Source organism: Quercus lobata, chromosome 4 (genome assembly GCF_001633185.2).
Source record: "Quercus lobata isolate SW786 chromosome 4, ValleyOak3.0 Primary Assembly, whole genome shotgun sequence".
Lineage (NCBI taxonomy): Eukaryota > Viridiplantae > Streptophyta > Magnoliopsida > Fagales > Fagaceae > Quercus > Quercus lobata.
Genome location: NC_044907.1, coordinates 49,083,876 through 49,098,157, shown reverse-complemented (window position 1 = coordinate 49,098,157; position 14,282 = coordinate 49,083,876).

Sequence of the window (14,282 nt, the reverse complement as noted above, 5' to 3'; positions counted from 1 at the left end):
ATGTAATCCAACAAGAAGTTAAAAAATGTGCAAGTTGTGGCAAAGTGTATCGGAAAGTATGTGTCCTTAGAATAGTTGAGATTTAAGAATGTGAAATCTCCTATCCTAAATTAGGCAAACAAGTTTCTACAAACCATTTAAGCAGGTTCAATGATTCATTTATGTGCATGGAAGGATGCTATTGATGTCATTTTTATTATTCCAATAATCTATTACATAATGATGATGTGATCATCTATTTATGAATATTATTTAGATAACATCATGCTATTATCATATTGATGTCTTCAGAAATTGGGTTTTAGTCATCAGTGGGTAAGTTTGATAATGCAGTGTGTCAAAATGGTCTCTTATAGTATATTAATCAATGGTGCTCCAATGGAAAGATTCAATCCCACAAGAGGAATCAGACAAGATAATCCTTTATCTCCCTATCTTTTTTTGAAGCATGGGATTTATGTGGCCTTGGAATGGATATACTACAAGCACCAACCGGTGGCCAAGCCTTTTAGCTTCTTGCTTCTCCATTGATGATCACTATGCAGTTTTTGGGAAATTAAGGCAATCTTTTTGTTTTGGTTGCAAGTTGCAATAGACTAGAAAATGGCCACGACTTGAAAACAATTACGTAAGATGGGCTTGTACAAAGTCAATTCTTAATGCTACAATGTTTTTCTCTTAATGCTACAGTGTTTTTCTCCTAGTTTTTCGATCCCCTTCTCCCATTTCTTCTTCCTTCTTTTATACTCTCTTCCTCTTTCATCTTTTTTCTCCACGTGCATGCCAAACGGTTGGTGTTAATACTTGTTTCATTAGCACCATTCATAAGTCTTCATGTAGTAGCTGTAAGGCTAAAAATTACTGTTCAAGTATCACCTCCACATTAATGCACGCAGAGAGTTAGCTACAGTGCATTTAATGAGGTGGCAGCAACTTTCTCCTTAAATATTTTAGGATTCCTCCCTAACCTATGTTTCTGCAATACTTATCCGTACCAATAGAACTCCCTGGAACGTTCCCCTAGATGGTAGACCACCTATTTAGACCTCGGCCTTTGTTAGTTGAGGAGGCATTCATCCTCGGCTTGCCCTTCTGGGCCATTAAGATCAAAGCTAACTTCTTTATCTATTAACACAGACTCTCTTGATAATGTTTGCTCCTCCTTGGACGTCCTCTGGTCCTCGACTTGGGCCTTAGGCCCAACATACAGATAGATAATAAGCTCCTGGGCCCAATACCCTTACAATAGCCCTTCGAGATTCTTCTTTCTAGATCCTCAGGAAGAAAGGAGGATTTCGATGTCACTATAATTGCTCTGTACCCATTGCATCTCACCTTTGCCTGTGAAGATGCCTTTTTAACTGCCTAAGGCATGCTCCTGGCACTTCAGCATACGAGACACGCCTTCACTAAATTTTTGCGGCTCCCTGTCCCCCATGTTCTACTGTGTGTTGGGGATCCCACAATTGAAGATTTTACTGGAACAGGGGTGGGAATTATTTTGCTTGTAGCCTTATCCTTAATATAAATACCATTCAAATCAATCTCCCTTCTCACTTTAGCATTCACTTAGCTCTAGCGCACATACACTGAACTTGTCAACTTTCCTAACTCATTTGTGCCTTTACAAATATCAAAAGCCTGTCTGAGGACACCTTCCTTATTTTTGTATGTCTTCACAAATCTTTACACTTTATTTTTCCATATATTTTTCTATTCTTTGTACTTTTCCTCTCCTCGGCTCTATTTTCTCCTCTCAATCCTTTTAGTTTTCTCCAAACCCTTCTAGAAATGGGTAGATTTAAGAGTTTGGTAGACTCTGAGGAGGGGATAGAGAACTTTATGGCTCAATATAGGATCCCTCCAAGAGTAGGCAGTAGGTACTATAAAGAGGGAAAATGGCACGTAGACAGGCAAGAGGGAGAGGTAGTAATCCCAATGATTGCCTTCATTGAAGGAGGGATGGCAATTCTTATAAATATTGTTACTAGGGATTACCTTAGGGCTTACAGGCTAGCTCCCACCTAGTGTGCACCCAATATATTCAGGATCTTAGGTTGTATAGATGCCCTTAACATGAGGATGGGCTTAAACCTCACACACCACGATGTCAATTGGATTTACAACCTCCACCATTTAACAGGGCAGGGGTATTACCTCAAGTCTAGATACCCTGAGGTGAGGCTTATCCAATTCCTCCCCGAATCTAACAAGGGCCTCAAAAAAGATTTCTTGATCTTGTCAGGGGAATTGCACGATGGCCTCCCCTGCTCGATAAGAAAGGGGAAACCAGGTGTGGTTTTAGACTTAAGACGGTTGTTTTAAAACTATGCCTTCTGTGCTCTTCTTCTCTCTTTTTCTTTTTTGTCCTCGTACTTGAAATTTTCTTTAATCTGCATTGTTCTTATTGATGATATATTTATTTTTTTTCCCAAATGGTTTTGCAGACAAAAACGCTACCATCCCCAACTTCAGCTTTGTGAACCAGGTAAGCTTGGATAAGATCCTGAAGGCTGAAGTGTTCATCCACATGAACGGACAATTAAAGGCTACTCACCTGATCTTGGATTATATTCCGATTTCCGAGGCCTTCCAAGCGTCGAAGTGCGTAATCAAGGCAAAAGACCCGCGTCTACAAAGGATCAGTGTAGCCACTCCAGGGTTCCTCATTACTGGTCCAATCCTAGAGGACACACTTGCCACCAGTCCGATACTAAAGGGCATCCCAAACGTCGCCTAGCCAGCACAACATACAGCCGAGCTGGGAACCTTTTCCCATCCTGCCTTCATAAAGGAGGAAGAAGAAAAAAAGAAGTAGTAGAAATGTCTAATTCCGAGGACAAATTTGACATTTTCAACCAAATCTTGTCCCTATAAGCTTCTCCTGGTCTCGACTCTCTTTCCTTAGCCTCATCTAGCCCTTACCAAGAAGCTGCTGATACCTCCAATGATATAGGCTTCCAACGTAGGCAGAGATCAACTCTCCAAGAGTTTTTGGAGTCTCAACTAGGGAGAGATGCTCCTAGGAAAGCTCCTCAAACCATGCTCTCCACTCCTCCACCCACCCAACCCCTCTGAACTGATCTAACTAACCATAAAATGAAGAGGGAGGAGAAGGGGAAGGAAGTGGTGGAGGTTGGGAAGAACGAACCTCCCCAAAAGAATGAGCCCCAAAAGGGGGTCAAGAAGCATAGGGTGACGTAGACGAGGTCAGCAATTGAGGGAGAAAAAATGAGCTGCAGCCCCTGTTTAGGCCCCAGACATGGAGTTGGATGGAGCTCCCCTTCTTAATGATGCATCTATTCGAGACTTCCAATGGGGCACAGCTGGGTACGTGGCAGATGCAATGGAACAATCCTTGCTACTGCCCAAGGATATGGCTGACCTCAAGTTTATGAGGTAGCATGAAGTCTTCCTTAGACTAGAGAGAGACTTGGCCATGGTAAGTAAGTTTCTTAGTTAAGTTTTAATTAATTTATTTATTTTTTAAACTATACTCCTCTTCCTTTCTAGGCCATCCAAGCCACCTTTAAGCCCAAGGAGATGGTGAACTATTCCCATTAAAAAATGAAGGAGGAAGAGGAGAGGAGGATAGCAGCCATGGATGCCTTCCATATGGTTGAAAAAAGTAATCAAGAACTGAAGAGCAAGCTACTAGAGGAGGAGAAGGAAAGAAAAATTACTGCTGCTACTCTGGATACTATGGAGAAGCAGGCCGAGGGTTAGAGGATACTTCTCCGTAATGTTGAGGACCAGCTAGCTGCCTCCAAAGAACAGATCATTACCCTGAATAAAAAGTTGGAGAAGGTCAAAAAGGCCAAGGCTCAAGTAGGGAAGGCCAAGGATAAGGCCGAAAAGGCAAGAAAGGAGGCAGAGTAGCACAGATATGACGTTGGAGTGGCTGAGACCAAGGATGCCCTTAGGGCTAAGGTCCCTGAGGTATGTAGGACTTATTGCTTCCAAGTATGGAATGAAGCCCTCAACCAAGCTGGGTTGAGGATTCTTCTGTACTTAGGAAGTTACAGAACGTCCACTACCCTAAAGCCATTTGTGTCTCCTCCTCTAGCAGCTCCAAGGTGGATATCCCACCCAAGGTGGCTGATCCAAATAAGGATAGCCTTGAGAAGATCCCTCTTTCCTCTGGCAGCTCTCTGAAGGTGGTTGAGCAGCCGGGGTTAAATGAAAAAGAGGCCGAGGTGACTAAGGGAGTGGCCCTTGATGCCACCAAGCCTTCAGCTGTCCCCCCAGGATCCTTCTAAAGACAAGAAGGCACCCAGGATGGAGATTTTCTTTGCAACTCTTCCACTTCCTACCAAGGGTGACCCCAAAGGCATAGACCAAGGATCCTCGGAGGTCACAGCCCAGCTATCCAAGGCCCCTCCCCAAGGAAAAATTGTAATAAAAAAGAAGTAGATTTTTGTATAACTCTTTTTTTTTTTTTTTCTTTTTGTTTTGTCTGGCAACTTCTATTTTGGTTTTCATAATTTGTAATCAATTGCCATTTTATATTCAATTTGCCTTGCTTCAAGGCTTTTATTAATGAAAGTTATGAACATTTCCCTTATTTCGATGATTCTTACACAAGAGTTGATACAATTTCTATCTTGTTTAATACTTAACTAACATGGACATTGGATACAACTCTGTTCATGTATACAAATGGTAAGACACCAATTCATGCTAGATTTCATCTAAATTTCTTCCCATTACTAAGCTAAAAAGTCTAGATACAATAATCAGACCTAAAACAGATCATGGATATACTTTCAAATGCTTTTAGTGATGATTACACGGATGCAATTGATCATTTCACTTTAATGAAGATCCACATCATTTAGTAGGGCTGATCCCATCAGACATTCAAATAAATAATCAGGAAGTGTTAACATACTCAAATAGGATCCAAATATAATGCAGGTTCTGTTTAACACCTTTGTGAATGGCTTGAAACGTCAATTTACCCAAGCTATGTGATCTGAGGATCCAAGCATGACCAAGGTTCTGTTTGATACTTAGATAGGTGTCAGGAAGTATTAATTTTCCCAAAGCACGTGGTCAAAGGAACCAAGCATAGCTAAGGTTCTGTTTAATACTTAGAATAATGATTACAAGATATCAATTATCCCAAGGTATGGGGTCCGAGGAGCCAGGCATGCCCAAGGTTCTGTTTGATACTTAGATAGGTGTCAGGAAGTATTAATTTTCCTGAAGTATGTGGTCCGAGAAGCCAAGCATAGCTAAGATTCTATTTAATGATTAGATCAATGATTAAAAGATATCAATTTTCCCAAGGTATATGGTCCAAGGAGCCAGGCATGACCAAGGTTCTGTTTGATACTTAGATAGATGTTAGGAAGTATTAATTTTCCCAAAGCATGTGGTCCGAGAAACTAGGCATAGCTAAGGTTCTGCTTAATACTTAGAATAATGATTAAAATATATCAATTTTCCAAAGGTATGTGGTCCGAGGAATTAGGCATGATCAAGGTTCTATTTGATACTTAGATAGGTAGTAGAACGCATGACACGCAACATAACAAACCCAAATAGGGTGAAAAAAATTCATATTCTTAACAATCTTTATGACTATGGTCATGCTATATCCCTATGACTGAGCATCAAATTCAAATGAAACTAGTTCCGTGCTAATGTATATCCCCCACTAGTTGGGTCCAAAAACACGATAGCCTTGTGATGCCCCATATAGAACTAGCTTCAGTATCAATGAATAACCCCCATTGGCTAGCTATCAAAGTCAAAACATAGTCAGATTGTCCAAAATCATATATATCAAATCATAGTTCAAATAAAAATAGGTCTCATTCAAATACATATATATATATATATATATATGTATGTATGTATGTATGTATGTATAAAATATTATATATTTAGTAATCAAATATATTTGTGATAATTTTGACTCTTTACTTTAAATCAATGTAGCTAAAACAATTAAATAAAATTGTAACAATTATAAACAAATTTCAGTAGTTAAAATACAATAATATAATCAAAATAGAACCAATTAGGATAAAATTACTTACCTTAGCTAGCTCACCACAAAAGAACTTCTCCATAACACTTTCTCTTAAATCCTTAGATATCACCTAGACAATTTTCAGGCACTATTTACTCAATAATCAAATAATTCAAGAAAAACTTATAATGGTACCTAACCAAAACAAAAACTACTAAAAATATCCAATAATGTTCCACTAATATCTCATACCTAAAAATCCTCATATTCTTAATAGATCTTCTTTATTTTTCTGCCACCATTAATGCCCTAGAGATAAGGCAAAAACTCTTAGTACCATATCATACTAGAAGAAAAACAAAGATGGACACTATTACATTAACACCTTCCTTTCACCTTTTTTTTTCTCTACCACTTGCCACCATCATCATCTTTTGAGATGATGATATCTCAGTACAGGTTAGAACATCCACAATAGTGGTGCTAAATAGCTATATTGCTATTTTAGTTTCACCAAAATACAAAAAGTGCTCTACAATAGTGAAGGTATATCTAAATATTTTACCTTCAGAACTACAGTATGCAGCTACTTTTGGCTGCATACTGTAGCTTGAAGCTAAATAGAAAAAATATTTTTTTATTCCCACTAGCTTTAAAATAATATTTCTTCTCTTTCTATTTCTTTTCTTTCTTCTGTTTATCACACAAAGACGAAGGCATAACTCCTTCTCAAGCTCTCAACTCTTATAGCGCTCAAACTCTCATCCTCCACAAAGACTTTAGCTTCACTGATTCCCATCATACTCATCCACAAACTCTTACCGATTCATCAACCTCCTCACCGTTGCCACCAAAGCTCACACACCATTGCCAAAGCTCATGCCTCATTGCCGATCCACGTACCATCATTGACCTGATTCATCATCCGCCGATCTCAAGTATCACTCTATTCTTTCTCTTCTTTTTATTTTTTATTTTTTTATAATGATTTCTGCGATATGATTTGTGGTTAAGACTTACATGTTAAGATATGTGGTTTGTGGTATCTAAGATTTTGAGTAGTGATTTGGGTATTTTTAAATTCGTGATTAAAATGGTGTGGTTTGTTTGTTCACTATGTTCTGGTATCACTCTGTTTTGGTACCCTTGCAACCCTAAGTCTATGAGGGGATCCTTGTGATTTGGTTGTGTTCACTTTGTTTATGTAGTTTGTGAGGCTTTAAGTCACTTAATTACATGTGAATCAAATGGATATGTTGGGGCAAATTCTGTTTTTGAACTTTTTTGGTTGGGGTTTTATAAAAATGTTTAGTTAATTTAAACATTTTGGTTGGCTACTGAGAAAATGCTGGTAAAGGGGAAATTTAGGCACTTAGTTTAAAGTTTTATGGTTATATACTCAATTTTAAGGAATTTCTTTTGATTGCAAAGGTTTATAGTTCACATTGTTCCAAGACTTCCGGATAATTGAGACGATTGTTTTAGTCAAAGATAAATTTGTATATATATAATTTGGTTTTAAAAAAAAAATAATGTTGTTATACTAGACAATCGTAGGCTATCATGACGATTGAGAAATTTTTTTTAGTTAAAAGATAAATTTGTATATATATAATTTGGGGTTAAAACAAAATATTATTGTTACACTAGATGATTATTTGCTATCATGATGATTGAGAAATTGTTTTAGTTAAAAAAAATGTATAAGTATAATTTTTGGTTAAAAAAATTACTTGTTAAGATTAGTCGATTATTTGCTATCATGTGGTAGTGGGGGCGGTGGTGGCAGCAGCAGTGGAAGAGTTGGTGGTGGTGGCGGTAGTGGTTGAAATTGTTGTTTATTGTAATAGATATATTATTTTAATGTAGTAGATATATTATTTTATTGTGATATTTATATTATTTTATTATGTTGAAAGCTAAAATAGATCCACTGTTACTGGATGTTTTGTAAAGTGAGTAGATAAAATAGATAAAATAGATAAAATAAATTTTTGTGGTGCTAAATAGCTAAAAAAATAGCACCACTATTATGGATGCTCTTAGGCCGCCTTACGGAAAAACAGCCATTATTATTATTATTATTTTGGGATAATTACACTTTATCTACCTGTGGTTTGCTTCTAATTTGACTTATCTACCTGTGGTTTTAATTTTGACACTTTACCCACCTGAGGTTCAATCTGTTAATGCTTCGTAACCTAACTCCCTGTCTGCCATTACTCTAACACATTTTTTTTTTTTTTTTGAAATCAAAACACAAAACAAACCAAAAAGTTAGGGTTTTTGATTGCTTAAGTACATTTTTGTGTGGTTTTGGTTGTGGGTTCATTTGATTTCCTTCAATCTCGCATCCGTCTCGGTCTCAGCCTCCATCTCAGCAATTTGGAGCAGATCTAGGAAAATTCTATAACAGTCACCTCCATTGTTGTTTTTTCAAGTCTTTAGTCTTCTCTCTCTCTCTCTCTCTCTCGTTGAACATGGCGACCATTTCAACACAACCCTCAACATTTCACACTCTAAACCCTTATTCAGCTACTTCTCTCAACCCAGCTTTCTCAATGGCCATACCCTTCAAAGCTTTTTGGGTTTCTCTCAAAACCTGTCAAACATGAGCCAAGGTCAAGAAGGAGTACGGCGGTGTTGGTCTCTGAAAGAAACATGGATGAGAACATCGCTGACTCTACATTTTCATCTAATGGTTCTGCTCCTTCCTCGTCTTGATCAAAGTTTGTACAATAAAAAACTACACTTTTTGCTTTGATATCAATTTTTTTTTAAATCTTTTGGTTTTTTTGGTTGTCGTTGCATGTGTTTGATTGTGACTGGTCATCTGGGTTTTGACTTGTTTTTGTTGAATTTTTCTTGTTTTTGTTTGTGGGTCATTCATTTTCTATAATCTCTATGTACAAGTGATGTCAATTGATTATATGGTTGTGGTATGTGTGTGATTCTTCAATTGGATTATGCTGATTTCTATTGAATTTTGCTAAAATTGATATATTTTCCATTATTATTATTATTATTTTTATTGAATTTGATATCTTTGCCATTATAGTGTTTGATCTGTTTTGTGTTTTGATTTTGAAAGAAAACGTGTTAGAGTAACGGTAGATAGGGAGGTGGGTTACGGAGCAGTAACGGATTAAACCTCGAGTAGGTAAAGTGTCAAAATTGAAACCACGGGTAGGCAAGTCAAATTAGAGGCAAACCACAGGTGGGTAAAGTGTAATTATCCCCTTTTTTTAAACTTGTCAAACCTGCAACCTATACTTACTAGACTTTTTGTTCTTTCCTAATTCCATCAATTTGGGCACAGTTTCTTAAACAAAAACTATGCAAAAACTTGACCCCTAACCCATTACACTTAAAATCTGTAGCTTCAATCTATGCTTATTGCAACAAAGTGTATAAAAAAGATTAAAATACTGAGCATAGAAAAAGCGGCCAATTTACCATAATATAAACTAGACATTTCTTCATTTGAATCATTAAAACTCTTGAATAATTAAATAGTTTCACTACCGGCCAAAATACCCATATAAAAAATACTTTAATTCCAAATAAAGTTTGGATTTGACAAGAAAGAGATTCTTAGGCTCTTACCTCAAGTGTGCAGTCAAACCTTCTCTATTTGAGTATTTTGGATAATCTCTTTCTTGTCATTATACGTTGACTTAAATTAGTTTATATATAACTAGGGTTTCAACCTTATTTTCTAAAAACCCCCTTAGTAATGTTAATTATAAAATTGACCCCACAAAAAGAGATTTACTTAAATACCCTTTTTTAAATCTTTTTTTTTTTAATTCCGGGTATTACATATTCATATTAAAAAATAAAAAATAAAGTTCATTTTGCACAATTTCATTACAAAATGCATGTACTAGTATGAGGACGAACCTGGGAGGGGACCCAAAGGGGCCCAAGCTCCCTGGGCCTAATGGAAAATACACAAAAGGAATTATTGTTGTTGTTGCATTATTTAGTCCTTACCCATACTGTTGGGTGATAGTAATATCATAACATGTTAGATATTGGGAGGCTTTGGGGCTGCACCATGTTCAGCCCAGCGGTTCAAAAAGAACCCGTGAGAATTGGCTATATATAAAATAGGTTCAAGTTACACATTTTTTAAACAATTGGATTGAAGTAGATCTAACAGTTAAAAAAAGACTATAATTACTACAAATATTCTAATTAGAATCTAATTAATTATTCTCATTTATTATTTTCTAAATCTATCTCTAAATCCAAAAAAAGTTTGACTTCTGACTCTCTCTCTCATTTACATTTCTCTCTCTCTCTCTCTCTCTCTCCTTTCTCTCTCTCTTTATCCTCCACCACCTCCACAGCTTGCTAGTAGAGATATATATATATATATATATATATCTTTTCACTAAAATTGATATATACACCTATATGACTATATCTCTCCTTCTTTCTCTCAACTTAAACGGACTATTTCTCTTCGGCTTAGACGAGATTTGGGTTACCGATGAACTTGAGATAGCATAAAGAGTTTTTCATGAAGCTTCAATAGTTCAATAGATAATGGAACATGATTCTCAAAAAAAAAAAAAAAAAAAAAAAAGGATAATGAACATATGGTCCCTTTTGACTTTTTTTGAATTAAGCAATTCGAGCTTCCTTAGAATTCAATCTGGATAATAATACCTTGGTTTTATTTATACATGTGACAGCAACGTGCAAAAACTAAAATCAAGGAATATATATATATATATATATATATATGTGTGTGTGTGTGTATTCCTTGGTCTGTGAGTTCACATATTTAACGTGCAAAGAGTAAAAGTTCACATAATATTTGGTTTGTGAGTTCACTAACAATAGAGGCTTTTTTTTTTTTTTTTTTTTTCTTCTGCCGGCAAACTATAGAGGTGGAACAATGATGGAAGAGTGATGGTGGAGGAGAGAGAGAGAGAGAGAGTTAGGTGGTGTTTGGTTTGAGGTGTTTTGAGTTATATAACTCAGTTTTGATAACTCAAAACTCAAAAATTGTGGGACCCACTTAAAATATGTTGTTTGGTTTAGTTTTTGAGTTGAGTTTTCATAACTCAAAACTCCAAAAAAATGAGTTAGAGTTATGAGAATTGAAAACAAATTTTAGGAGTTTCCAAATTCTGAAAACTGAGATACAGGGTATTCTTGTAAATATTTGATGATTATGGGACCCACCCATGTGCTCAAACAGCTTTTTCTTTTTCACTTTTTCTCTCCACCATAAATATTTGAAAATAGCTTTTTCTTCTTCACGCATGGTGGGTTTGTGGGTTGTTGGAGGTGGTAGAGGCCGAAAATGGGAGGAGAAAGGTTTCAATGTTTCAGGCTTCATGAAAGAGGAGAGGAAAAAAAAAAAATGAAAGAGATGGAGGAGAGAGACATGTTACCGTTCTGATCTGCACAGCACATGGGCTCCACCACTTTGTCAAAATTTTGAGTTAAACTCACCCAAATTTGAAACCAAACAAAAAATAAGATAGAATTAAGGAAAAAGTAGAGATAGAGATATGAGATATGAAAACTGAGTTTGAGTAATGAGAAATGAGATTTGAGAATTGAGTTTTGAGTTAAGAGTAAACCAAACATGGCCTTAGACACCAAAAGTTTTTGGGTTTAGATATAGATTTAGAATGTAATAAATTAGGATAATTAACGAAACCCTAATAAGAATATTTATAATAATGAAGGTCTTTTTTTAACCGTTGGATCTACTTAAATCCAACAGTGATCCAATGATTAAAAAAATGTGTAATTCTAAAAAGTTACACTAAAGAGTTACACCAGGTATATATATATATATATGACCCTCTAAAATAATAATTTTAACAATTTTAACTCTAAATTCTTTTCTAGGGGATTAGTAAGAAACATAAATTATACAAAATCCAAATAAAAAATGAACTTGAATGTATCGATATCTCAGACTTATAAACAATTAACCATCTCTAGCTTTAAATGGATATTTAATTCAAGATGTAAAACTCCTATCTCCTATTTTCTCTGTTATTAGCTTCTCCCATGTTGGTTGTCAAAGGAATTTTGTAGCTCATTTTATTGCTAGAAGGGCAGTTATTTTGCCCAATTTAAAGAATATTATATATTATATAAACTATAAACTATAAATTATATAGCAATGAATTTCTTATATAAAAAAATTATAAGTTGATTTGGCTCCCAAAGTTAATGAATTCAATATCTTTCTTCTCAATAAGGAAGAAGAATATATCGACATCACAAGAAAAAGAAAAAAAAAAAAAGAATACATTAAGTTTTATAGTTGCAGGATTTCACATTTTGAAATCATTGCATTATAGTTTAATTATCAATCCTATGAATTACATCTCTTTCAAGTTTGTTATTATTTAAATGGGCTTTTATGAGGTTTAAGCTCAACAAATTTCTACCTTTGTTGTTGGGCCTTTTTTTGTTTAAAAAGACCAAAATATTATTAAAATGGTCATATTCAAGTTTATTTCAGCTAAGTTTTTTAATATATATATATATATATATATATATATATAAAAGGTTGGATTCAAGTTACACTTGGTGTAATTCTAAACAATGTTATACCATTCAATAACTTGTTAGTGAATTCATATTTTAAAATTTTCACTGTTGGATTACATATTCTATATGTTCTTGATATGCATACCAATATTCATGCCAATTAGTTGTTATTTATCATTTAATTCATAAACTCATCTTTTATGCATTATTTTAAACTACAAAAATTTGAATTTAAACAACTGATTGATATCAGGACTATTAATATTTAATTATCTTGAAATTTTGCAAGTATGTAGAATGCACAAAGATAATATAATCCAATAGTTGATTGGTTAAAATTCATGTTCAATTAAAAAATATTAAATGATATAACATTGCTTAAAGTTATACCAGATATAACTTAAACTTAACTTTATATATATACTAGTTATAGGCCCGTGCGTTGCACGGTTTTATGAAAAAACTTATAAAATATATGTATAAATAATCATATATTTTAATTATTATTATTATAACAAAATAAGTACTAATTTGTTAGTGACTTGAAGTATTTTTAAAAATAATATCAATGATTAAAAAATGTTAGAAGTATTTTTTTCCTTTGGAAAACCTTTGAATACTTATTTGTACACTATGTTTTTAGAGTATCCTTATTCTTCTTCATCACTGTTCTTTATTAAAATCTTTAGACTTAGTATTATAAAAATTGGCCACTAAAACTATTCGAAGAATAATAACCTTTAATTTGTTCTAACTATAGAACCTATCATAATTTTTTCTTCATGTACGTTGCATGATTTTATACATAAATTCACATAATACAAAATTTATTTGAGAAACAAAAAGAAAATGAATAGTTTGAATTGTAAGAGAGACACTACGTGTAAATGAAAAAAAAAAAAAATTTTGCAGAGCTCTACATATAGATTACACACCTTTCTTAGGATGCTTGGAATCTTTTATGACAAACCTGTAAAACAAAATCAAGAAAAAAATTAAACCGAGTTTAAAAAAAAAAAGAAAAATTTGAACCATATAGATTGCAAAATTGCATATGAGTCTATGACCATTTAATACCAGGCTTTAAAATAAATTTTTTTCTATTCAAAGCTATCATTTCCACTTTGATTTTACTACTTTAGTCAAATAAGTTCCATAATCGCAAGGAAAAAAAAAAAACCCTATTTTATAATGATGGTCCAAAATTTTGCAATTTAAAACCAAAAATATAAAAAGATTAATGAAGAATTTATTGGGAATAGAAAATTATACTAATAATTAGCAAAATAATATTAATTAATGTTGCAAATGGGTACACAATTCTATGCACAATTTACATAAATAAATGCTGATATTCAAAATACAAATAAAAAGTAAAAAGGGAACAACATGAATAAATCATACTTGACAAAATTTATTTCATTTTGTTTGATAAATTATATAAAATAAATCCTATTAACTTAGTTTTAGTGTATTTAAATGATCTAGAAAAATAATGAAGCAAAATAATAAAGCATTCAAAACATTGAAAGACAATTTAAGTTCATATATGCTTGCATGAGATACGTACATGTCCATAGTAGCAATGAAAACCTCATCTTTGAGATGAAGAATCAATGTAACACTAATAAAAAATTTAAAAAAATTAAAAAAAAAAAAAGAGAGAAAGAGAACGTGGTTATATATATATATATATATATATATATAAATGATGCAAAAATTGATATCTAGTTAAACATTTAGATGATGAAAGACAACCTGCAAAAATGAC